General features: G+C 40.3%; 1 long non-coding RNA gene across 1 annotated transcript; it reads left to right on the forward strand.

The window, feature by feature from the left end:
• The first annotated feature begins 6,003 nt into the window (after window positions 1-6,003).
• LOC140077113 (uncharacterized) lies at window positions 6,004-18,280 on the forward strand. Its single transcript, XR_011849700.1, has 2 exons — window positions 6,004-6,353; window positions 17,032-18,280. It is a non-coding gene; the product is annotated as an uncharacterized lncRNA (long non-coding RNA).
• The last annotated feature ends 6,399 nt before the right edge of the window (window positions 18,281-24,679 follow it).

Here is a 24,679-nt window from a genome sequence, read left to right on the forward strand (position 1 = left end):
TTTTAATGGCTGACGATGTAATAGATTGATCAATGCTCTGTGTAATTAAATCTATTCCCTGGTTCAACAACAGGTCTCAAGTGAAGAGTCCCCTTTATGACACCCATACGTTTTAAAAATATAAAGTGAATGGCAATTAATTTAAAACTCTGTATGAATCAGTACTACAAGTGATAATAAAATAATAATAATAATTCTTTATTTATATAGCGCACACAGATTACGCAGCGCTGCACAAAGCATGTCAAATCGGTCCCTGTCCCCATGGGCTCACAATCTAAACAACCTAACAGTATGTTTTAGAGTGTGGGAGGAAACTGGAGTACCCAGAGGAAACCCACGCAAACACGGAGAGAACATGCAGATGTTGACCTGGGTGGGATTGGAACCCAGGACCCCAGTGCTGCAAGGCAGAAGTGCTACTCACTCAGCCACCGTGCCGCCCTAAGTGATATAAGTAAGGCTGTAATACATTTTTTTGAAAGAATAAAGCCTCTTTCTTTACTTCTCAGACTACTTTTTTCCTCACCTCCTGATTTTTTAACTGTTTATTCACTCAGAATTGCCTGCTAAATCCATTGTGAGAGATATGGTACACTTCAGTATAATAGGGACATCTGAATCTCAAAGATGTCTATGCAGCAAGGAGGGAAATTAAATCGAGAAACTGAGATGAGGAAAAACTGCTTAAGCAGAGGCAAGGTGAGACATGGCTTCAGCTTCTGGTAAGCATCAAGCCCTACCACATTGATACCAATATGGTCAGCACACTTCTATAAACTCCATCCAGCTGCTCCTTCTCTTTGTGTATGGGAGTTAGGTAAGCAGATTCTCCATTTTTCTTCAAATGTTCTTACATTTTTCCTCATCAGGAGCTTCCTCTAGCAGATGACATTACCAAGCGGCTGTGTAGTGGAGATCATAGTGTGCAAGAGTAAGCAAGTGAGTAAGTAAGTGTAAGTTTTTAAGAAAGGCTTTAAAAATTACACATTTACATAATTCTGAAGCCTTCTAAAAGCAGGGCATAAGAAACTAAAAGAAGAAAAGATCCTGCCAGAGAGGGCACACATCAGTAGGTCAATGTGCTTGGTTTACACTCCTTCATCCTGGTTGCATATATCCTTAAGAGGTCTTCTAGGAATTCAGTAAATGGCTTCCCCGGACACATGGGACATCACTTTTTCTGACCATAGGATGTCACTTCATTTTTTTGGTCCAAAGAGGCCACTCATTGGTTAATGCAGGTCCCGTGGCTCCCTGGACCTCCCGGCTGGGTGCAGGGTCAAAAAAATGAACATTCATGGAAAACCTCTTTTAATTTCAAAGGGGCAGATTTACTTACCCGGTCCATTTGCGATCCAGCGGCGCGTTCTGCCGGGATTCACTAAGGTAGTTCCTCCGACGTCCACCAGGTGTCACTGCTGCGCTGAAGTTCATCTGAATGAAACGAAGTACACCAAGCCAGGCCGGGTGAAGGTAAGTGTGTGTAGAAGCGACAACTTTTTTATTTTAAAATGCGGTGGTTTTTCTGAATCTGTCGGGTTTTCGTACGGCTATGCCCCCCCAATTTCTGTCGCGTGCAAGCCGGCGCCAATGCACCACAATCCGATCGCATGCGCCAAAATTCCGGGGCAATTCAGGGAGAATCAGCGCAAAACGGAAAAATTCGGATAAACCGCCGGAAAAATGCGATTCGGGCCCTTGGTAAATGACCCCCAATGTCTCAATTGCTAAAAGTAAAACTACTTGCTTTATAGATTTGTGAGAAATGTACAGCTTTTTCCACAGATGATATAAATTACCATAATTTTAGGTTTCAAGTTGTTTCATCACAAAAAGACAAATGTGCAGTGGTGGATCCTCCATATACACTTATACAAGGATACTATAAACCAGTGATGGCGAACCTTTTAGAGGCCGAGTGCCCAAAATGCAACCCAAACCCATCTGACTTGAAGTGAAGTGCCAACACAAAAATTTAACTAGAATAACAAGTTTTAATTAAAAAAACGAGCCATAGAGAGACGCCCCCCCCATATACGTAATATAGAATAAAATGCATACAGCTTGTCACCATGTAGTATAAAATGCATACAGAATGCCGCCATGTAGTATAAAATGCATACAGCTTATTGCCATGTAGTATAAAATACATACAGAATATATATATATATTTATATATATATATATATATTATATATATGTATACACATATAAACACCTACATATACACATCACATATACACATCACATACATATACACAGATAAACTTACTTTATTGTTCTCCAGGAATGCATGCAGGTTACGCTGTATGCCTTCTCCACTCCCACCTGGAGCGGAGGAGAGGGGGGCTACGGAGCGGAGGAGAGGGGGGCTACGGAGCGGAGGAGAGGGGGGCCACGGAGCGGAAGAGAGGGGAGCTACGGAGCGGAAGAGAGGGGGGCTACGGAGCAGAGGAGAGGGGGCTACGGAGCGGAGGAGAGGGGGGCTACGGAGCGGAGGAGAGGGGGGCTACGGAGCGGTAGAGAGGGGGGCTACGGAGCGGTAGAGAGGGGGGCTACGGAGCGGTAGAGAGGGGGGCTACGGAGCGGAGAAGAGGGGGGCTACGGAACGGGACAGAGGGAGCAGTGCAGTGCGGAGCGGACCGGGACAGAGCATAGCGGAGCAAACCGGGAGGGAGCAGAGCGGAGCGGCCCGGGATAATTACTGCGCATGCGCGGTTTCTATGGGAGCGACGGAAACTTTCAGCGCTTCCCAAGTTACCGCGCATGCGCAAAAACTCTGCGGTTCTGTCTATGGAGCGGCGCGTAGTTCCGCCGCTAGCATAGACAAATTTTTACGGGCAGCAGGCAGAGGCTTACCGGCGACGGTACGCGTGCCAACAGAAACGGCTTTGCGTGCCATCTGTGGCATGCGTACCATAGGTTCGCCATCGCTGCTATAAGCTGTAGAAATGTAGCCTGCAGTGTATCTTATTGCACATGTTCATCTACATGATCTGGGGACTCCAGCGTAAAGTAACTAGGTTACAGCAGAACAGACCTTTCTCCAACTGAAATTAGAACCAATGTTGACAGTATCTGGTAGAAAGAAGGCAAATGAAAGGTTAAGCACTTTGGACCATTTGATAGCTATTATTTCTAGAACACTGATATGAATCCATTGGGTATAAAATCAGTTCAAATACCAGTTTCCGAGGGCTTAAGCAGAGCAATATTAAACCTAGAGGAAAAGTCTAGAAATACACTTCAAAAATAATGAAATCCCCCTGGTGTAGGCTTACAGTTGCTATGTCGGCTTATATTTGGGATATAACAACTCTTTTTTCTATAAACCCTGAGATAAAGAATCTGTATTCTGCTCGGGTCAGAGCCTGGGAGACCAGTGCACTGTGTTAATAGGATCTGACACACAACTACTTATGTATATTTGACTCAATATAAAATGGGCTATTGGTTTTTAATATTGATGTAGTTAACAGCTATTTCAAATTGCATTACACTTTCCCACAAGACTTCATTAAAATGGCTTATATTACCAAACAGCAATGCAATGAAGATTCCCACTAGCAAAAGGTCTTGACTGATACTCAAAACAGCTTAGGATTTAAAAGCATTTACCAAGTCAAATGTAAGAGACTTGTCTATTGTGTTGTGTCTGAAGTTTTCCATTTACAACATTCTTTATACAAAAGTGTTGGCTGTCTGCATTTTATATTGCTTTGCACATCTATTACATATGTTGGAAAAGAATTCTTAGATACAAACCTTAGGTCTACAAATGTTAATGTTACCATTACCACATTGCTCTGGTCATAGCAATGTGCGAGGAACAGATAACAATAAAATTGTTTGTCTAGACCACAAATATCCAGGGCCATGTGTATACAGTTGCAAGCTCCCCAGGACCCTTTAAATCTGGTTATAATTCTTTTGAAAGTGAAAATTAAAGGGGGGGGGGGGTCATGAAGTTTGACTCACACTCATTGGGGCCCATTTACTAAGGTCCGTTTGCCAGTTTTCTGTCAGACTTTGCACGTTCTTTTAGGTTCAAACTGCTTACAGGTATTGAACAAGTGCCACATTTCTGTCGCATGCTACCGAGTCTGGTGCCCGCTGCACACAACGCAGGCAAACTGCACATAGTCGAGACTGCACTGTTCCATGTAAATTTGGCCCATTTAGTCTGCACCTAAACAAAATGTGAATATCTTTTAAGAGTCTTCCCTGTTAAAGGGATATGTGACTCATCTGGAACAATGGTTTCTAGGCTTTTATTTGGACAGGGCTAGTGTTTAAATAACAGCTAGCACTGGAAATACATACGTCATTGATAGCTGAATTAGTAGGAACAATATGATGTGTTATGGGGAACAGTATGGAACAGTATAGTTAGCTTTTTATGGGGAACACTATGGCTGGCTCTGTTATAGGGAACAGTATTTTTGGCAGTGTTATGGAGAACGCTATGGCTGGCTCTGTTATGGAGAGAACTATGGCTGTTATTTGGAGAATAATAACTATAATTGGTTTTTATATAATGCCATCATATTCCACAGTGGCTTATGGGAACATTATGGCTGGTATGTTATGGAAAGAACTATGCACACAGCAGTGCTTATGTTCAACATTATTGTTTGCTTTGTTAAGGGGAAGACTATGGCTGCCTTGATTAGGGGGGCACTATTGCTGTTATGGGGAGAACTGTGGCTTGGACTATTTGGGGGAAAACTATGCAATGGGGAGCAGTATTGCTGACTCTGTTGTAAGTAAAACCATGAATGGCTGTTACGGGTTAACACCGCCAACACTCTTTTACGTTTAACACTATGGTTGACACTATAATTGGGAACAATTGGGGCTATGTCTGTGTTGTTCACCTTTAGCCAGATAAAAGTTATAATCCCCGTCAGGCCTCTAAAGGAACCTCAGCTATTAATACTGAACACTATATGTATGTAGCCTTGCTCTTTGGTGATGGGGGTATTTGGATATTTAGGTCCACTTTTGAAGCCCCTTAATATGGCAGGTTGGCTATCAGTGTTATAAAAAAAAACACTAATTAAGTGATCCATGATGTCAAATGTAGAAATAATTGAGTTTCTCATTTGCATTTCATTTAATTACCCCCAACCTAAAACTACTAAATGAATATTATTGGTGGATTCGGGTCCGGCCAGGATTCATCAAGGTAGTTCCTCCGACGTCACTGCTGCGCTGAAAAGCATCTGAACGCACTCAGGTTCACCGGGCCGGACCAAGTGAAGGTAAGCGCGTCCCAAGCGACACTTTTATTGTTTTAAATGCGGCGGTTTTTCCGAATCCGTCGGGTTTTCGCTCGGCCACGCCCCCCGATTTCTGTCGCGTGCATGCCGGCGCTGATGCGCCACAATCCGTTCGCGGGCGCCAAAATCCCGGAACAATAAAGGGAAAATCGGCGCAAATCGGAAATATTCGGGTAACACGTCGGGAAAACGCGAATCGGGCCCTTAGTAAATGACCCCCAAAATGTTTTAGCATGGCAGTACAGTCTCACATGGCTACCTTACTGAATGACAGATTCAGCACCAGGAACAGCTCCTATGGAACAAGCCCTTCACTGACACTGTCCTATTAGCCCATCATGTACAGTAGCAGTGAGTAATGTAATGTGACATTTACTGCTGGAGGGTCCATAATGTCACCCAGACAAGTCCTAAAGTTCTGTTAATTAGTTTGCAGCAGGATCACTGCAGTCCTAGAGCTGGTGCACAGACAGTAATGCTCCATGTCAGTGCCTGACTCTTATTACATTGTATGGGAAGATGGTTCTGCAGACCCTTATCCATATAAATATTTAGACAATATCTATGCACAGGACTCATTTCATTAAGATCAAATTCTCATATTTCATTTAATTGACTTAAAGCCCTTCTCAAACATCTTGGTGCAGCAATGTGCATAGGAGAGAGTAAATTCTGTCCAGATTGCAATCCCAATTATCAATTTACCTTGTGACACAGCGAACACGGTGTCTGTATGGCTTTCATTATATGCTCAGTGATCTGCTGAGCTTAGGATGACAAGTCTTCAGGCTCTCCACCACATCTCTGCTAACAATCTGTGCTTGCTGGATGTTGCTGACCTGATTTTGCAATAGCAATGCCCCTCCCAGCTCAGTAACAGCACCATGTGATGACAGAGCCCTTCCCAAATAAAGTTGAACATATATCTGCTTTGATATCTGAGAGTGTTGGATTGTGGATCTCTTCCAGTCTGCAGCAAAACTTTCAGTGCAAGATTTCCAGGCAGCGGATCTCTCACTGCAGTTCAGAAGATGAAGAGCATCTAGGAAAGATCTGCACTACTGACAGGTACATGACCAATTTTATTACTTAGCATTGAGACCTGCTTCATTGTAAGAATGGCTCATAGATATCATGCAAGTCATCTGCATGCAATTTACATGTCAGCACAGTGATTTTTAGTAGGAGACTCTGTTAATGCATTTTCTTCCTCTGTTATTCAAGATGGATTTTAAAGGTCTTGAGTGCCCTGAGACCACAATGAACAGATATCTGTCTAGTGCCTATGACTGTAATGAAATGCTTAATTACTAGCCTTCTAGCCCAGGTCCATCTGCAATACTAAGTATGTAAGAAGCTCCTGCAGATACATTGCAGTAGACACTCTCAGCTCAATAAATCATCACAGGAATAACTTATGCTGCATATAGCACGTAATGTATACCATGCAATGAGATACATGACTCATGGGTAAGGTGTTATAATAACTAGAAGTGACGAAAAAAAAATCTTTTTGTTTAAATTCCATTGGGAATGACAGAGAACAGTCAATTAACCCCTAGGATGCCAGATATGTCTTGTGTGCATTGATGCAGCCAGGATTATTATTAGACTATAGATCGTCCTTAGAAGTACAAAATAGGTTTTTCTTGTGTCTAATAATGATGAATGTTTATTGTCCAAACTGACTGGAACAGAAACACTCTGCAGACCTGAGACTGACCACAGAAAGGGCTGTATATTACATAAAGGCAAACAGGGCACATGGCTACAACAGCATAGCTTGTCACTGTGCCAGAAATGTATATTTTACTTGTGGAGGGGGTGTGGTACATGTATGATGCTTGGAAACTAAGTTTAGTCCTTTATCTCTTAGTAAAATAAAAAATGCATCATGATAACAATAAGTCTTCAGGATGTTATATAAAAATAGATCAGTGACTAAATATTTCCCAGCCATACAATTGGTCTGTGTCTTTGTTTTTTAAATTGATGTATCCCTAACTTCTCCCCTGATAGAATCCCATGCAAACGTATATGTATACAGTACAGTGAATGTTATGTAATCCACATCCACAATAGTGTCAATATTTATTTGAGAGAACAATACTGACACATAGAAGACCATCTCATTTATATGCAGCTGGCAGGACACTGTCATAACTGAGATGTCAAGAAATTTAATATAATGCATTACATGAAATGAGATTTTTTTTCCAATTGTATGCAGACCAGAGAATAGCTAAGTACACAGATGTAAAGTCAGGTTTTATACTTTTCAGATACTGTACAAGAAAATAGCAATTAATGCATTCACTGCTAAAAATAAATAAAGCCCAGGCTGCCAGCATTCAGAAAGCATCTGTTACCTTCAGGATCACTATTATCACATGTCACAAACTTAGCATGGTACAGCCATGTCCACAATATTCTGTATGAGGGCAACATGTACTTGAATTTTCCTATATCTTGCACATGGAGACATACAGTGGGTGCAGAATGTATTCAGACCCCTTTAAATGTTTCACTCTTTGTTTCATTTTTTTTCATTAATTTATTAAACAAGAAAACTGAAATATCACATGGTCATAAGTATTCAGCCCCTTTACTCTGTATTGACTAGAATCACCTTTTTAACTAGTACAGCCAACAGTCTTCTTGGGAAAAATTAAAAAAGGTTTTTTACACCTGGATTTGGGGATCCTCTGCCTCTTACTTGCAGATCCTCTCCAGTTCCCTCAGGTTGGAAGGTGAACATTGGTGACGATAGCCATTTTCAAGTCTCTCCAGAGATGATCAATTGGGTTTAGGTCAGGGCTCTGGCTGGGGGAGTCAGGAATTGTCACAGAGTTGTTCTGAAGCTACTGCTTTGTTATTTTAGCTGTGTTGGAAGGTGGACCTTTGGCCCAGGCTGAGATCCAGAGCACTCTGGAAGAGTTTCATCCAGGATACTTGGCCGCATTCATCTTTCCTTCAATTGCAACCAGTAGTCCTCTCCCTGCAGCTAACAAACACGACCATAGCATGATGCTGCCACCACCATGTGTCATTGTTGGGGTTGTATTTGGCAGATAATGAGCAGTGCCTGGTCTTCTCCACACATATCGCTTAGAATTAACACCAAAATGTTCAATCTTCATCTCATCAGACCAGAGAATCTTATTTCTCATAGACTGGGAGTTTTTCATGTGTTTTTTTGCTAACCGTATGAGGCTTTCATATGAGGAGAGGCTGCAGTGAGAGTTGACTTTGTGAAACTTTCTCCCATCTCCCTACTGAATCTTATCTCTTCTCCCATGATTGCTTAGTTTGGCAGGTTGAGGAAGAGCTGTGGTCGTTCCACACTTCTTCCATTTAAGGATTATAGAGGCCATTGTGCTCTTAGGATCCTTGAGCACTGCAGAAATTCTTTAATAACCTTGGGCAGATCTGTACTTTGCCACAAGTCTCTGAATTCCTTGGGCAGTTCCTTAGACCTCATGATTATCATGTGTTCCAAAATGCACTGTGGGCTATAAGGTCTTATAAAGACAGGTGTGTGTCTTTCCTAATCAAGTATAATCAGTTTAATTAAACACAGCTGGACTCTAATGAAGGAGTAGAACCATCTCAAGGAGCATCAGAAGGAAATGGACAGCATTTGAGTTAAATGAGTGTCACAGCAAAGTGTCTGAATACTTATGACCATGTGATATTTCAGTTTTTCTTGTTTAATAAATCAGCAAAAGTATCTACATTTCTGTTTTTTTTACTGGCAAGATGGGGAGCAGAGTGTACTTTAATGAGAACTTTTCATCTTACCAACTGGCTGCAGTGAAACAAAGAGTGAAAAATTTAAGGAGGGCTGAATACTTTCCATTCCCACTGTATATATATATATATATATATATATATATATATATATATATATATATATATATAACACTAGGAGGTAGTGTTGTTAATTTGTAAATTTGCTTGTGAATTATTTGGATACGGATTCTGATGTGTCCTTACAATGTATGGCACAGACGTATCTCTCTGTATACCTATAAAGTGGTATACGTCTACTAGGGACCCCTCTGAATGGGATTGGCTGGTGCAGATGAATGGGGTGTTCCCCAGTGATGTCACTGTCCTAATATGGACAGTGACATCACTGTGCGATGTCTTTCCATCCTTCTTTTTTGGACAGACAGAGACTAGCATATGAGCTCAGCCTGAGGCCTATCTCACAGCTCCATTACTTTCTATGGGCTCATGTTCATACCTTGTGTGTGCCATGCCATGAACATGCTGATTGCCTGCAAAAAATAAGGCAAGACCTATTCCTGTCCATCTTTACTGCCCGGGTGGAATTTTTCTATTGACATCAGTGGTGTGAGCTGCACATACCCCGCTGCTTATGCACATACCCCGTTGCTTATGGCCTGCAAACTACATGAATGTATGCATTTAAACCTTTAACAACTTGTGAAATATTATTATGGCACACGTCTGTTAAGGGAGTATGGAAATGGCTCACAGGTTGAGCCCTCTCATACGACCCAGGTGTTTTCTGCATATTGTAACACCCGTGATCTGTGCTGGATTTGTTTGTTACTCCACATGATGTCATCGGGAGGCAACGATCAGTTGCCTGGCAACCTAGAGACTCCAGGACCTGTCATTGCTGAAGATCTGTGACAGTGAGCCAGTGCCAGAACACTTTTACAGATCTATATGCACATTATCCATATACAGTCGTATTGCAGTATTTGGTAGTTGCAATCAGACTCCATAGGGTTAAAGTACCCCAGTGGGTTTAAAAAATAGTAAAAATTAAAAAAGGTTCAAATCAACCCCCTTTCCCTAGAATTGAAAATAAACAAATAAAATCATTAACATGTTAGGTATCACCATGTCTTAAAACTCAGGATTATTCCCGCCATTTAACCGTGTAGCGCAAAATATCTCTATCACCATTTTCCCCCCATTTTGCAACACATAAAATATTTTATAAAAAGTGGTCAAAAGGTGGTACAATACCCAAAATAGTACTAATGAAAACATCTTATCTGGCAAAATACGCCATACACCAAAGTACGAAAACATTATTAGCGTCAGAAGATGACAAAATTGAGAATTATATTTGTACGAAAGGTGTTCATTTTTTAAAAAAGAATTAAAACGAAATAAAACCTTCAGAAATTTGGCATCTCATGATCATAAACCCAAATTCCTTTATTTCACCAATTTCACCAGATTTGGAGTTTTTTCCTGCCGGTACACGGCATGGAATGATAATTACAGGAAAAATGCAACAAAAAATGTCCAAAGTACAAGTCAGAAGTCGGGTCAACACAAGGTTTTCAGAACCACAGAGCAAAAAGAGGAGTCACATTGTCTTTATTACATTTTTCCGCAATAGTCTGCATGATATTTATGAGTCCATTTTAATCTTAAACTGTCGAGCGAAGTGAAGAGTCATCTGGTATTAACTGAAATTCTATCTTCCAGTTACAGGGAGCATGTAATCAAAAATTGGCCTAATAAACCACTAGTCGTATGTAGTCAAGCAGTTGAACTACTTCTAGATCATGTTTCTTTCATGACCCAGCTTGGTAGCATCATCCAGAAAATCAACCTTGAAATAAGATGTATAAAGACAAGGAGGCAGATAGTTTAACATTAAAGTCAAGCTCTCACTGCCACTGAACACCTTCTTCCCTGTGATTGACATGAAGCGCCAGACTTCAGGAGATCAGGTCACTGATGTCCCTGGACACAGGACTATCAATTACAATAAGGGGGCATTTTAAAGCAGGGAAAGGTTGACTTCAGTGTTAATCTCTCCGCCTCCTTGACTTTATAAAACCAATTTATATCTCACTTCAAAGTAGATTTTATGGATGATGCCACCCCACTAGGACATGAAAGAAACAATAACTAGAAGCTGTTCAACTGCTTGACAAAATACTACCACAAATGAAGGGTGCCCAAATACACAGGGTGGTTTGGTAAGCAGTCACACATGAAAAAACATGGATAGAATCCAGAAATATTGCACATGAAGACAAAGCACTACAATACACCCTCATTACGTAGAACATCCCTCAGAGAAGACTGGTGTAAATAAGGTTGCATTTGATACCCTGGATTGGATAAAGAGTTTTTTTTTAATGATGTGGCTCTGTTTTGTTCCAAGCTACGTGTGAAGGTAATGATTGTGTGACAGAAGCAGATTAGGGAATTGTTCTGTAATTTGTAGCAGGTAATAAAGCAATAAGCACTGTCGGCATGTATCCATAAAGAGGTAGTTGATCTGAAGCAATTTAGATACTTGTTAATCCATTTACAATAATCCCTCCACTCATGGATGCTGCACTGCTCATTATAGCCATTTTATGCATAAAACCATAGCTTTTTAGTAGAAATACAGGTAGAAGACGAAACATTTTGCTTCAAATGCTTTTCTTAATTGAAGTTTTCAAACCGTGAAAAATACAACATAAAATATGGTAGTATAACAATAACATTAAATTTACTAGCAAGAAATGCATACAAAAGACAACACTCAAAAAAGAAATAGCAATTTCCAAAAAGTGCCCACCTTTGATGGGGCCAGACAACCATCTAATGTTTATGGGGCCTTTTAACTCTTCCCTGACAGAAGATGTCAGGAGAGATACAGTATGGAGCAGGTTGCTTTAGCATGCCCTATATTTTTGTGCTGCCAGAGATATCTGGCACTGGCATTCTTATCTCTCCAATAGCAAATCTTGTAATATATTTCATTAAGTGCCTTTCTTCTATGTGCCTGCTTCTTTCTCCTGTAGTGAGCAGTTTGTTTAAAAGCCTTTAGGGATCCAACCAACACAGTCAGAAGGGCAGATTCTTCAACTCTTTCCATAGCTTGAGAATATTTCACTTGATGACTGATTTCTGTGAGGAGATTTGACCTTCCAGAGACTCTCTGTAAAGAGTCAATTCATTACACACTTTATCAGGCTCCTTTATCTCCCAGCTGTCAGTAGAGAACAGGTCAGGAAGCTCATTTTCAGAACCATAAATGAGGAAGAACGGCAGAGGAAAAAAGAAGGTCAAAGGGATATATTTCTTTTATAAACTCTATATAACTGTAAGGATTTGAACCGGCATCCTTTGGCCTTCCTGGTCAGTTCTCTACCACTGTGGTATGTGGCCTGAGTTTTATACTTGTCTTTTTGTTATTGGTGTTTATGCATTACTTGCTGGGGTTTTTAGGTCACAGCTGTAGTAATTTATGTTATCCTATCAGGAGTGGCCAGGTTCCATTTAAGTCTGGTTTTGTCATTCAGTATTTCCTAGGTATTGTTGTATCTGCAGCTCTGTTCTGTTGAAACATTCATACTTACTTAGTAGCTTGTTAATTTGTCTGTGGTGAGGGGTTCTGATGTTTGTCTGTTCTCTTGTCTGCACTCCACTCCACTCCACTTTCCTGTCTGTTTCCCTTTGTCTGTGTTTATTTAATTGTAAGTTCCTTGTGGATCTGCTCTGGTTGTTACCTGTTATTTTGGAACTCCCCATCGCCCTTCTTCCTGTATTCAGTCTTGGTAGTGTGTTTGTGTGCATGCTGGGATTGCTTGTTCTCCAAGTTTTACTAGCAGCGATCTTTTCGCTAGGGGAGGTGCTAAATTTAGTACTCCAGATCCTAGAATCCTTTAGTCCTTTCCCTACTTTTTGGATAGGTCTTTGTGTTCAGAGAAATAGAGGTTGTCGGGTCTGGGGCTAGACAGGGGAAGCTGACCATTACCCACAGGCAGGGACCGGCTTAGTCATTTTCCCTTCCTTGTTTCTCTAGTTCTTGGTTCTTTCTCAACACATTTTTCTGCATCCGTGTGAACTGTGACAACTTCTATTATCTACCCTATATATTTATGGAAGTTTAGTTTAGACTATGTATATATGCGCATAAAGGAGTTGGGGGAACGTGCTGCGTTTCTATATTATAAAAAGAAAATGTACTTAAAATGTACTTAAAACACTTAAGATAAATTTGAAAACTAGCAGGTGAAGCAGCAGCCATTAGGTCAATTATTTATCTTATCCACAGGATAGGGATAACAAGGTGAGAGATCCGACAGCTGGGACCCCAGCAGCCTGAAGAATGGGGATCACTCACTCTCAAACATGGCTGGAACAACAGGACCAGCATATGTCCTTTAGCTCCATCCAATTGTAAAGAAGTTGTGAATTGCCAAGCACAGTGCTCAGTGTAAAATGATGTGCTTGGCAATTTCCAACACTACCATACAATTAAGTAGGGTTCAATGTTAGAGCCACAAAAATGATAAGGGGTATGGAGAGTCTTAGTTATGAGGAAAGAATAAAACAACTAGATTTATTTAGTCTGGAAAAGAGACGAATAGGAGGGGACATGATTAATTTATTTGAATATATGAATGGTCCATACAAAAAATATGGTGGTAAGTTGTTTCAGATTAAATCAAATCAAAAGATGAGGGGGCACTGTCTCCGTTTGGAGAAATCAAGGTTTAATCACTGGAGGCGACAGGGCTTTTTTACTATGAGAACTGTCAATCTGTAGAATAGCCTGCCTCAGGCGCTGGTCACAGCAGGGACAGCGGAGAGCTTCAAGAAGGGTCTAGATGCCTTTTTACACCTAAATAACATTGATGGTTATGTTATATAGAATTGTTTCCCCTAAATCCCTTGCTCATCCAATCCCTTTCGTTCCTTGGTTGAACTTGATGGACAAGTGTCTTTTTTCAACCGTATAAACTATGAAACTATGAAGTGGATCAACATGAGTTCTCCAGATTGCTGGAGGTCCCATTTTTGTGAAAGGTGGAGTTCCAGCAGTCGGAGTTACACAGATCAGCTTGTTATCTCCTTAAATGTGGGTTATCCACATCCAACTGTAAAGAAATTTACAGTCTGATTCATACCTTATAAAGTTGCATCACTGACTTAATCCACTTTGCTGCATGAAGCAGGATCTGGCCTTGTTACAGTTTTTAATGTTCTTCTTTTCCTAAAAAAAGATGTTTATGAAATATGGCAGTAAACTCAGAATGTGGTGGTGGGTGTGTTATTGCCTATGCAGCAGGAGCCTGGAGGGGCTCTGGCATTGCCCACAAAGCACTTGCATATTTTTAAAACATTTATTTTTAGGTAAAGGTGAACTTAAAAAACGGTTACAAGACCAGATCCTGCAACAAGTTGCAAAGTGGAAGCAGCCGCTATGAATCAGATATTAGATTTACTTTAATATATAGTATAAACATATGCAGATTTGGCTTTGAGTTTTGCAGAAAATTTCTACTCTCCCATTGAAACAGGGGACATCCAATGAAGATTAAAGAAGCATATTGACTTGCTATGGATTGTTTATAAAATAGTACTGTTTGACCGAACTTCCTTGCATATACCTCACTGCAAGCATTCACCCTTAAAGCATCACTTTTATGACAAATCCTAAAAACCAGGAAGCTTGTTCCTCATATATAGTGGGGGCACACACCCATGCAGAAGATTTATGTTCAGCCATGTGTAGCTTGGTTATGTACAGGAAAGATACAAGCTGAAATGATGTAGGTATTTATTTAATTGTGGAGGTGGTGAGAGGCTCTAGCCATTTGACAAACAGTATAAGGAGTAGAGCACTAATTTTATATCTTTGACTCTGTGACTTTGTGGCATATACGGGAGTATGCCGTATTAGTGGCTCCTCCATATTTTTATGTTACATTTTCCATCTTTCCTGGATATTTTATTATTTATTTCTGCATTTATTTAATTGTACATGTAGCTGTTTCTGGCATTTTAGGCTTCATCAGTGCAAAATATAAGTATCATAGCTCTGCAATCTAATGGTCACCGGGGAACGGAGAATCCTGAACATGCACAGAAATTGTGCAAAGAGTTAAATAACACTGTGATCTGCTAAACTATTCTAGCAAGGTATTTTTGTAATCCCGTTATAAATGGATTTTGAAAAACAGTGGTCAGAAAAAAATGTAAAAAACTGACTAAAAAGACTCAACCCATCCAGAGCTAAGATCCCTTCTTACCTTTGGGAAGTAAGGATGGACTGATTACCAGTAGTGTCCATGAAGCTACATGTATGAGTTATAGGTGTTAGATCATGTCTGCTGATGGTAGCAAACACTGCTGCAGGTGAAAACAACACATTTATAATGATTTCTATTGGGGAGTTTCATGTATAATTCAAGAGTTGTTTTCCAGAATGTCCTGACCAGTCTTCCAGCTCCTTTATGTCATCACATCTGTGAAATAATCTATTCAACAACGTTTTGCTGCTCATGCTACTTTTGGGCTCCAATTCATAATCCGCAAAGAGCTCACCTGTGCCAATTCAGTGTTACTTTTTGGGCTCCAATTCATAATCCGCAAAGAGCTCACCTTTGCCATTTATAATAGTGAAGTGGCAGAGAAAATGGAGTCCCCTAAAACAGTTTCTATAGTTATGACCCTATTTTTAAACTTTTCCACCTATAATGAGCTTCTCCAATAAATTATTGGCCATTGTCAAGTTCTTCCTTACTTGTTATTTTCCAAAGTCACTGGAAACACTAAACCTCAATGTCACACATCTTTAATGTGATTCTGTTTGTATCCAGGAATTAAGATGTATGTGCTAGGCAACCATTGCTAAGATGCAAGAAGCTGATGTTACGGAGAATTGCTGATCATAACAGGATGATGTGGGCTCAACACTTCATTACAGAGAGGGATCATCAGTTTAGATCAGTGCCATTAGTAAATCTTAATTGGCTATAATATTAAGCATTGCCATAATAACAACAATCAATTCTAATGTGTTAGTGAAATAGTTTGAAAACAGGTTTAAGTAAAATGAAAGATCAATGTGCAGGATACAGAAGCTGTTCTATTTTCAGCATGCTGAATGTGACACTCATTAAAATGTTAACAAGGAGAGAAAGTCTGTCACAGAACACTATGTTACTGGTCTATATCTCCAATGTTAAAGGGGACCACTGGTTCAAAAAAATATTTTCAAATACCTTGCAATTAAATTTTGAGTTAAAAACAGGAGAGACCCGCGCAATGTATCTGCATCAATAGCATAAAGAGGCTACTGAGACTGTGGACAAGAAAATTTTGGTGTATCACCCAGACAGAACATTGATTTTAGTGGGCATCATATAATTCCTTATATTTTATGTCCTGGTACTTTAAATATCAGATGAATGAAGATGAATCCCAAAATACCTATCGTCTGCTTCGCAGGGATGGACAGCATCTTAGTGGATAAAGTAGAAATACAGAGGGAGGAGAGGTGCAAAGCTAATAAATAACAATTACTATAATAGAATGGTTCAGTGGACCTCTGGCAATAGACAACTGAAATCATATCCCTAGGGATTATCTAGCAGGAACAGTTAGCTCAGCCACATACAGTATAACAACTGAACACTGGTGCACTATAGGGGGGATATCATGTGATCATTTATTTGGACAGAAACCTTCAAGTTAAAAGATAATCCCTTTAAAGATGTTATTTTATAGATGTGGCTCCACTGGTTTTACCATTCTAGGGCAATCAGTGCAATTCATTTCAGCACTCTCTATATTTTTTAGGTTCTTTAATGTTAGTTAATTGATCCTGGGGTGAAGACATCTTTAACATCAATTGATTTGTTGCCAGATTTCACTGTAAACGGAAGTAAATGGTAGTGCAATGTTCCATGACTTGCTTACTTGTATTGATGATTCACTTTAACTTTATCATTTCTTCTAGGTCCAAATAATGAATACAATGGAGAACACTTTATGTTCACCAGGTCTTGAAAGCATCTTTACAGATATACCATTATGAAGGATAACATATCCTTCCCATATTCATGTAACACTGTGGAGAAGAAAATGTCACCTTCAAGAATTCTTCCCCTACAGATGGATTCACCATATTAAACATTCTCCATATTTCAGTCTTGTGAGCCGCTTAGACATGAAACATAAGTCAACTCCTCCTTCTCCGGATCACGCATTGTCTATAAATATGTTATAAGAAGGTCAGAAGTGATTCCACTAAACACCAAGCAAATGTGAAAGTGGACTCTTGTATTTGTATCTTGCTTTGTTGGAGTTACAATTACCAATTGATCATTGGATATGGACCTCAGCACAGTGGAATTGTAATTTAGTCTTGAACCTACTTTGTTCAATACATTTGTTCCAATGAGGCCCCTGACTGACCCACCATCTCCTCAGCTATTTGAAAATGACTTTGAGCTGTTGTCAAAGCAGAATGTGACGGATGATATGGAGCTAGAACTTCTGGAAGGAGCTTTGTCCTCCACCCTTGTGTTGGTTGTACTGATGACTATTATCTTCACCTTGGTGGTGACCTCCTTACTGACTTACTGTTTCCACAAATGGAAGCTCAAAGCCAAGAAATTACAGAGAGCACAAGAGGAGTATCAAAGAGACCAAGAGAAAGTCATCTCCCCATGCACCTCTTGACTTCTGATGAAGAGAGTAATGTAATAACTAAGATTTATAGCGTGTGCTCAAGCAAAGACAATGCTTCATCTACAAAGCTTTGAGAACTAAGGTTCTTGTATTGATAGCTCGTCCTTCAGGACCTGGAGCACATTGATCAGGGGATCTACTCACCTGTATTTTATTCCCATTTATACAATGAACTAAATGGCTATGCTTATACATACTTTGTATAATAAATCCAGCAGAACCCTCATGTAAATGTAACACATTGCAGACGTGTATAATGGCTAATGGGTGTTTCAATGTCAGCTAAACTTGATTAACATTGTCACAATGAAGGTGACACAGAAACAGAAGGTGAAAACTTAGCTGACTACTAATGGCAGGTATTAAATCCACAAAGAACATTCTTTTATAACAAAGTGACAGTATTGTCGGAAAGACTGACATGTATTCAACTTTTGTTTTGTATTTGATAATTATTTCTTGCTTTGGTTGCTGTCTAAATTATCTACTGTATCCATTAAATAGGCTGGAATGTCTCATTTTCAGTATTTTTCTGCCTATGCTGCTAGTTCAATGTCACACTTTGAGATTTCAGTATTATTACAGTACAGTACAGTAACATACTACAGTTATTAGTAGCAGCCTTAAATGTTGTTCAACGTAATCAAAATTAAGTATTAATAAATCCGCAGCCTGGATGGAGTGTAGTTCAGTGTACTGTCATAAAGGTTTACAGGGAACGTGTCACTTATTTTCTTTACAACCAGAAATTGATCACTTTCTTTTAATCTGTATATTGTGATTGTAGAACATTTAGCAGCATTTGTTGATGTACCTACAGTAGTGATAGCTGGCTCACTGAGATATATGGAGAGGTTTATAGACATGGATGACATCGTACAGGGAGTGGGAGGAGATAAGCTGTAACATCATCTGTTGTCAGTAGTGATGCAATGAGTCAGTAATGTTATCTATACAGAGGTCATTGTGCAGGGAGATAGAGGAGATAAGCTGTGGCATCATCTGTTATCAGTAGGGATGCAATCTTAAGTCACCAGTGTTATCTGTGTAAAAATCACTGTATAGGGAGGGAGAGTAGGGAGCTGTGACATGTCTATCAGATGAATCCAGCATAGAAAAAAAATCCCTAAAGAATATCAAGTCCACTTGATTTAGGTTTTTTTAAATTAAATATAGATTGTAGCATAAAAACTTTTTGTAAAAATTATTGAAAGTCTTATTTTTATAACACATTCCCACATTACCATTAAACAGCTGCTTATTTCAAGAACAGCTGGACCTACACATTCAAGAACTACATTACCTATACTTTACCTTGTATAGGTAATGTAGTATATTATAGTGCACCTTCATACACGTCATAAGCTTCAATATAATTTGGTGAAGGTCTGGGATAGCTGTGTGTTAAGTGTAGAAATTAGGTTTCTCAGTAGATTTTTTTTTAGAGGAACAAGACGGCAATACATTTCAAAATCAGAATGATGTCTATATTAGGCCTACAAGTAAAAGGTATTTAATACACATGATCAAAACTGATCAAAAGTCCTTCCAAGTGGTGACCAGATTGGGTTAACAAGCATGAAAAACTTATGTACATATATAAATATGTATATACACTCACCGGCCACTTTATTAGGTACACCATGCTGGTAACGGGTTGGACCCCCTTTTGCCTTCAGAACTGCCTCAATTCTTCGTGGCAAAGATTCAACAAGGTGCTGGAAGCATTCCTCAGAGATTTTGGTCCATATTGACATGATGGCATCACACAGTGGCCGCAGATTTGTCGGCTGCACATCCATGATGCGAATCTCCCGTTCCACCACATCCCAAAGATGCTCTACTGGATTGAGATCTGGTGACTGTGGAGGCCATTTGAGTACAGTGACCTCATTGTCATGTTCAAGAAACCAGTCTGAGATGATTCCAGCTTTATTACATGGGGCATTATCCTGCTGAAAGTAGCCATCAGATGTTGGGTACATTGCTGTCATAAAGGGATGGACATGGTCAGCAACAATACTCAGGTAGGCTGTGGCGTTGCAACGATGCTCAATTGGTACCAAGGGGCCCAAAGAGTGCCAAGAAAATATTCCCCACACCATGACACCACCACCACCAGCCTGAACCGTTGATACAAGGCAGGATGGATCCATGCTTTCATGTTGTTGATGCCAAATTCTGACCCTACCATCCGAATGTCGCAGCAGAAATCGAGACTCATTAGACCAGGCAACGTTTTTCCAATCTTTTACTATCCAATTTTGGTCTTCTGCTGCTGTAGCCCATCTGGCTCAAAGTTCGACGTACTGTGCGTTTAGAGATGCTCTTCTGCCTACCTTGGTTGTAACGGGTGGCGATTTGGGTCACTGATGCCTTTCTATAAGCTCGAACCAGTTTGCCCATTCTCCTCTGACCTCTGGCATCAACAAGGCATTTCCGCCCACAGAACGGCCGCTCACTGGATGTTTTTTCTTTTTCGGACCATTCTCTGTAAACCCTAGAGATGGTTGTGCGTGAAAATCCCAGTAGATCAGCAGTTTCTGAAATACTCAGACCAGCCCTTCTGGCACCTACAACCATGCCACGTTCAAAGGCACTCAAATCACCTTTCTTCCCCATACTGATGCTCGGTGCGAACTGCAGGAGATTGTCTTGACCATGTCTACATGCCTAAATGCACTGAGTTGCCGCCATGTGATTGGCTGATTAGAAATTAAGTGTTAACGAGCAGTTGGACCTGTATACCTAATACAGTGGCCGGTGATTGTATATATATGGCAGATGAATTAAATGTGAATGTCCTGGTGGCATTACTCCTTTAAAGGGGTATTCCAGGAATCAGAATAATTCATATACAAGTGGGCACTCAAAATATAAGCTAATGTGTAATTAGTTGTTATTTAAAATTTTGCTCCCCTTAGCAAAAAATGCTGATGACATACACTGTAATGAAGAATTAAAATGCTACCGGCCCTTTAATCAGTCCGTTAATTTCCTCCGCGCGGTCCGTTGCAGAAAAGAAAATGGCCGCTGGTCACATGTCCACATCACATGTCCTGCACCTGCCTGGGCAGGTCATGTGATCACCACTATGTTTGGCCCTGGTCGGTTGGTTGCTGTGCATCCAGTATGGCCGGTGTTGTGGTGATGGCAGTTACACATCATTACTATGGTAACAGAGCAAGAAAACCTGTTACATCATCACTGTTAGCAGAGCATAAGTGGTAGGAGGAGTTACTGAGAACTAAAGGATCATGGAACTTGTACTTTCCAGTGGCGGCCATCTTAGTGATAACTCCACCTACTTTAGAGAGGCCATAAACTTTGTAAATCATAAAATCATATTATTTTAGCTCCGTTTTGTGACTAATGACATTGAGTATTGTTGTATTCATTTATTTATATCATCAAGGGTTTTTGTGTCAGACGTTCATATTCCCGGAATACCCCTTTAAGTAAAATCTACAGCTGCAATCTCAAAACAATTCTTTCCTGGTTTATATTTACACAAAAGTGTTCTGATGATTTCTTAATTTGTAATTTTTTATCTTTTTTCTCTTCTGCTACACCAACATTTTTAGGTTTAGTACCTGTTTTACAAGCTTGTCTACTATTTTCAATCACAACCAATAAGTCAGTGAATGTATCTCCAGGCTGTAATACATGATGTGGCCTCTGAAGGACTTTATTGGCCATTATTTTGGATCAGTATCTGTAATCCAAATCAAAGCAGGTTTAAAACACAGTAAATATATTTTCATTATACTTCTCTGAAGGATTCACTCTATTACAAAATGCTGAACATGGGAAAGTCGCCTAGAGTTCAGGATTAGTGTACAAAGTATAAAACAAATCTATGTCCAATAGTAGCAGTAGGAATGTTGTCACTTCATTTAGTGTCATTAATTCTCTCAAGGAATACAGTTAATTTGTACAGTGTGTGCCATGCACTGATGGATGCGCATCAGCCTGCACTGCTGCAAGAGAGAAGAGGAATGGCTGGGATCCCTGGGTGAGGCGAGTACAGAGTTTTTTGTTTTCGTTTCATTAAAGGTGTATTTCCTTTTCAGCAAATAAATGTTATTATATGTATGATGAAAAGTTGTACAATATTTCAATATGCTTTCTGTATAAATTCCTCAAGGTTTTCTAGATCACTTCTTGTTCATTCTATGGAAAGCTTTTATGTTTACTTCCATGGCCCGAAACCTGTCCATGGTCATACAGGTGCATGGCTCGCTTGTGTCATACAGAGTAATCAGAGCTGTTTTATATAACGAGCCGTGCACCTGTGTGACCATGGTCAGATTTCTGTCCACTGGATGTAAACATAGAAGCTTTCTATAGAATGACAACAAGCGGAGGTCTAGAAAACCCTGAGGAATTAATACATTAAGCGGGTGTCTGCTGACATTTCATTAAGGGGGTTGTTATGAGAATTTCTTTAAATGTAGAATACAGTAAAATCTACTTAACTCCTCCTGCTCTATAACATGCTACCTTCAGATAGAACACCAAGTAGAAAGTGCTCTGCTACCCCTGCAAATAAGTCCCTATATAAAACATTCCCAGCTCCTCCTGCTGTAAAAATACAGATGGCTCCCTATGTGCAATCTGTTCATCTCCTGCTCTATAACATTCTGCATGTAGATAGGATAATATGTAAAATCTGCTCAGCTCCCCCTACTCTATACTCCCTGCAGACAGGAATCTATGGACAATCTGTTCAGATCCTTCTGCTCTATAACATAATGCCAGCAGATTCGCCTCAATTTTTTGGTGATGGATTTGTTGTTTATTTCTATATTTATATTTACACAAGATGATGTACTAGGCAGTCAAGCAACCCTCAATGCAACCCAATACAGCTTACATAAGGGAGATTCTGGACAGCAGCTGGAACTGCTGATTATAAATTAAGAAAAAATTTTAAACAAATTTGAAAATAGCAGAATGATATGTACTGTTTCCTTGGACTTGATGACTAGAAAAGTGGTCACTTACAAGGGTTAGGTGCCAGTAGACACCTGGCATGAAAAGTCAGTTCCTTGGACTATATTAATGGGGCAGTTAGTTAGGGCAAAGTAGGATTGAATTGGGCAGTAATTCCTTACAGAGATGTCTGAAGCCACCAAGCTCTGACAAGCTCTGAGATGAAAATATACTTGTCAAACCAATGATACCTCCAAATCACTGACTGGCCCATCCTGATGCGATATCCATCTGGTCCTTCTTACATTTTTAGTGTATCAGAAGACATGTATATATTTCCTTGATAAAAACAACCACGGAAATCTTTTAGTATAATAATACACCTTATGGACAATAACATCCGGTCCCAGCTATGAATTATTAAAGATAACCATATTGAGCTTGGTTTTGAGATGAATTTTTTTGCCTGTTAGATATTCCACTATCAAAAGTGAGTGCTATAAGAACAAAGCAGGTTCACCCTGTGCAGAGGCGCCCAGTGTATAAGAATTGCCAATGCTCTGCTGACTCAGTGACGGAACAGTTCCCAACCTCCTTGGACACAAAGCTGTGCCATAAGCTTTACAGCATGGCTTTATATGGCCAATGTGAATGTTGCTGAAGCTGCTTGTCGGCACTATGCCAACTGTAAACCATGGTGATTGAGGGATACTGCTAGAACAGAGATTGCTCTTTCATCCAACCTCACTGCCTTGAGAAAGCGCCGGCAGGCGCAAAACGGCCCGTCGGCTTTGCGGCACTGTGTGTCCCCCCTGTGTACCTTTCACATGCTGGTCTGAAATACTCAGACCAGCCCTTCTGGCACCAACAACCATGCCATGTTCAAAGGCACTCAAATCACCTTTCTTCCCCATACTGATGCTCGGTTTGAACTGCAGGAGATTGTCTTGACCATGTCTACATGCCTAAATGCACTGAGTTGCCGCCATGTGATTGGCTGATTAGAAATTAAGTGTTATCGAGCAGTTGGACAGGTGTACCTAATAAAGTGGCCGGTGAGTGTATATGAATTGCACATCATCTAGGCCAGGGATGCGCAACCTTTTTTGGTCCAAGGTCCAATTTGTTTTGACACTCAACTTCAAGGTACTGCACTAATAAACAGCACTATACAAGCACCAACTAGCACACTACAGTGCAACTACCATAGAACAGGACTAGAGATGAGCGAACATACTCGTCCGAGCTTGATGCTCGTTCGAGCATTAGCGTACTAGAAACTGCTCGGTGCTCGGACGAATACTTCGCCCGCTCGAGAAAATGGCAGCTCCCGCCGTTTTGCTTTTTGGCGGCCAGAAACAGAGCCAATCACAAGCCAGGAGACTCTGCACTCCACCCAGCATGACGTGGTACCCTTACACGTCGATAGCAGTGGTTGGCTGGCCAGATCAGGTGACCCTGGGATAGACTAGCCGCTGCCCGCGCTGCTCGGATCATTCTGTGTCTGGATGCCGCTAGGGAGAGAGCTGCTGCTAGTCAGGGAAAGCGTTAGGGTGTTCTATTACAATAGTGTTAGGCAGGAGTGATTCAACAAGAACCCAACAGCCCTTCTTAGGGCTACAATAACGTTATACTTTTTTTTTTTTTGTTTGCTTGTGGCTGGGCTTGCTGGCACTAGTAGTGCAGCTAGTACCATATTGTGAGGAATTTGCAGGGGGACTTGCTACCGTTGTGTTTAGCTCTTAGTGACACACATATCCACCTCAAACACCAAAGTGGGAAAATTTATTAGGGGTTTGATTTCAATTAGGCACAGTCTGGCAGTTTCTTTTTATTTTACGTTTATTTTTTCATAACTCAGCGTCATCTCATCAGTGTGCTTTCATACTTGGCTAGAAAATAGCCAAAGGAGAATCCAAACGGCTTACTTACGCCTACAATAGCGTTATATATATTTTATTTCTGGTTGATCTGCTGGT

This window comes from Engystomops pustulosus, chromosome 9, assembly GCF_040894005.1.
Source record: "Engystomops pustulosus chromosome 9, aEngPut4.maternal, whole genome shotgun sequence".
Taxonomy (NCBI): domain Eukaryota; kingdom Metazoa; phylum Chordata; class Amphibia; order Anura; family Leptodactylidae; genus Engystomops; species Engystomops pustulosus.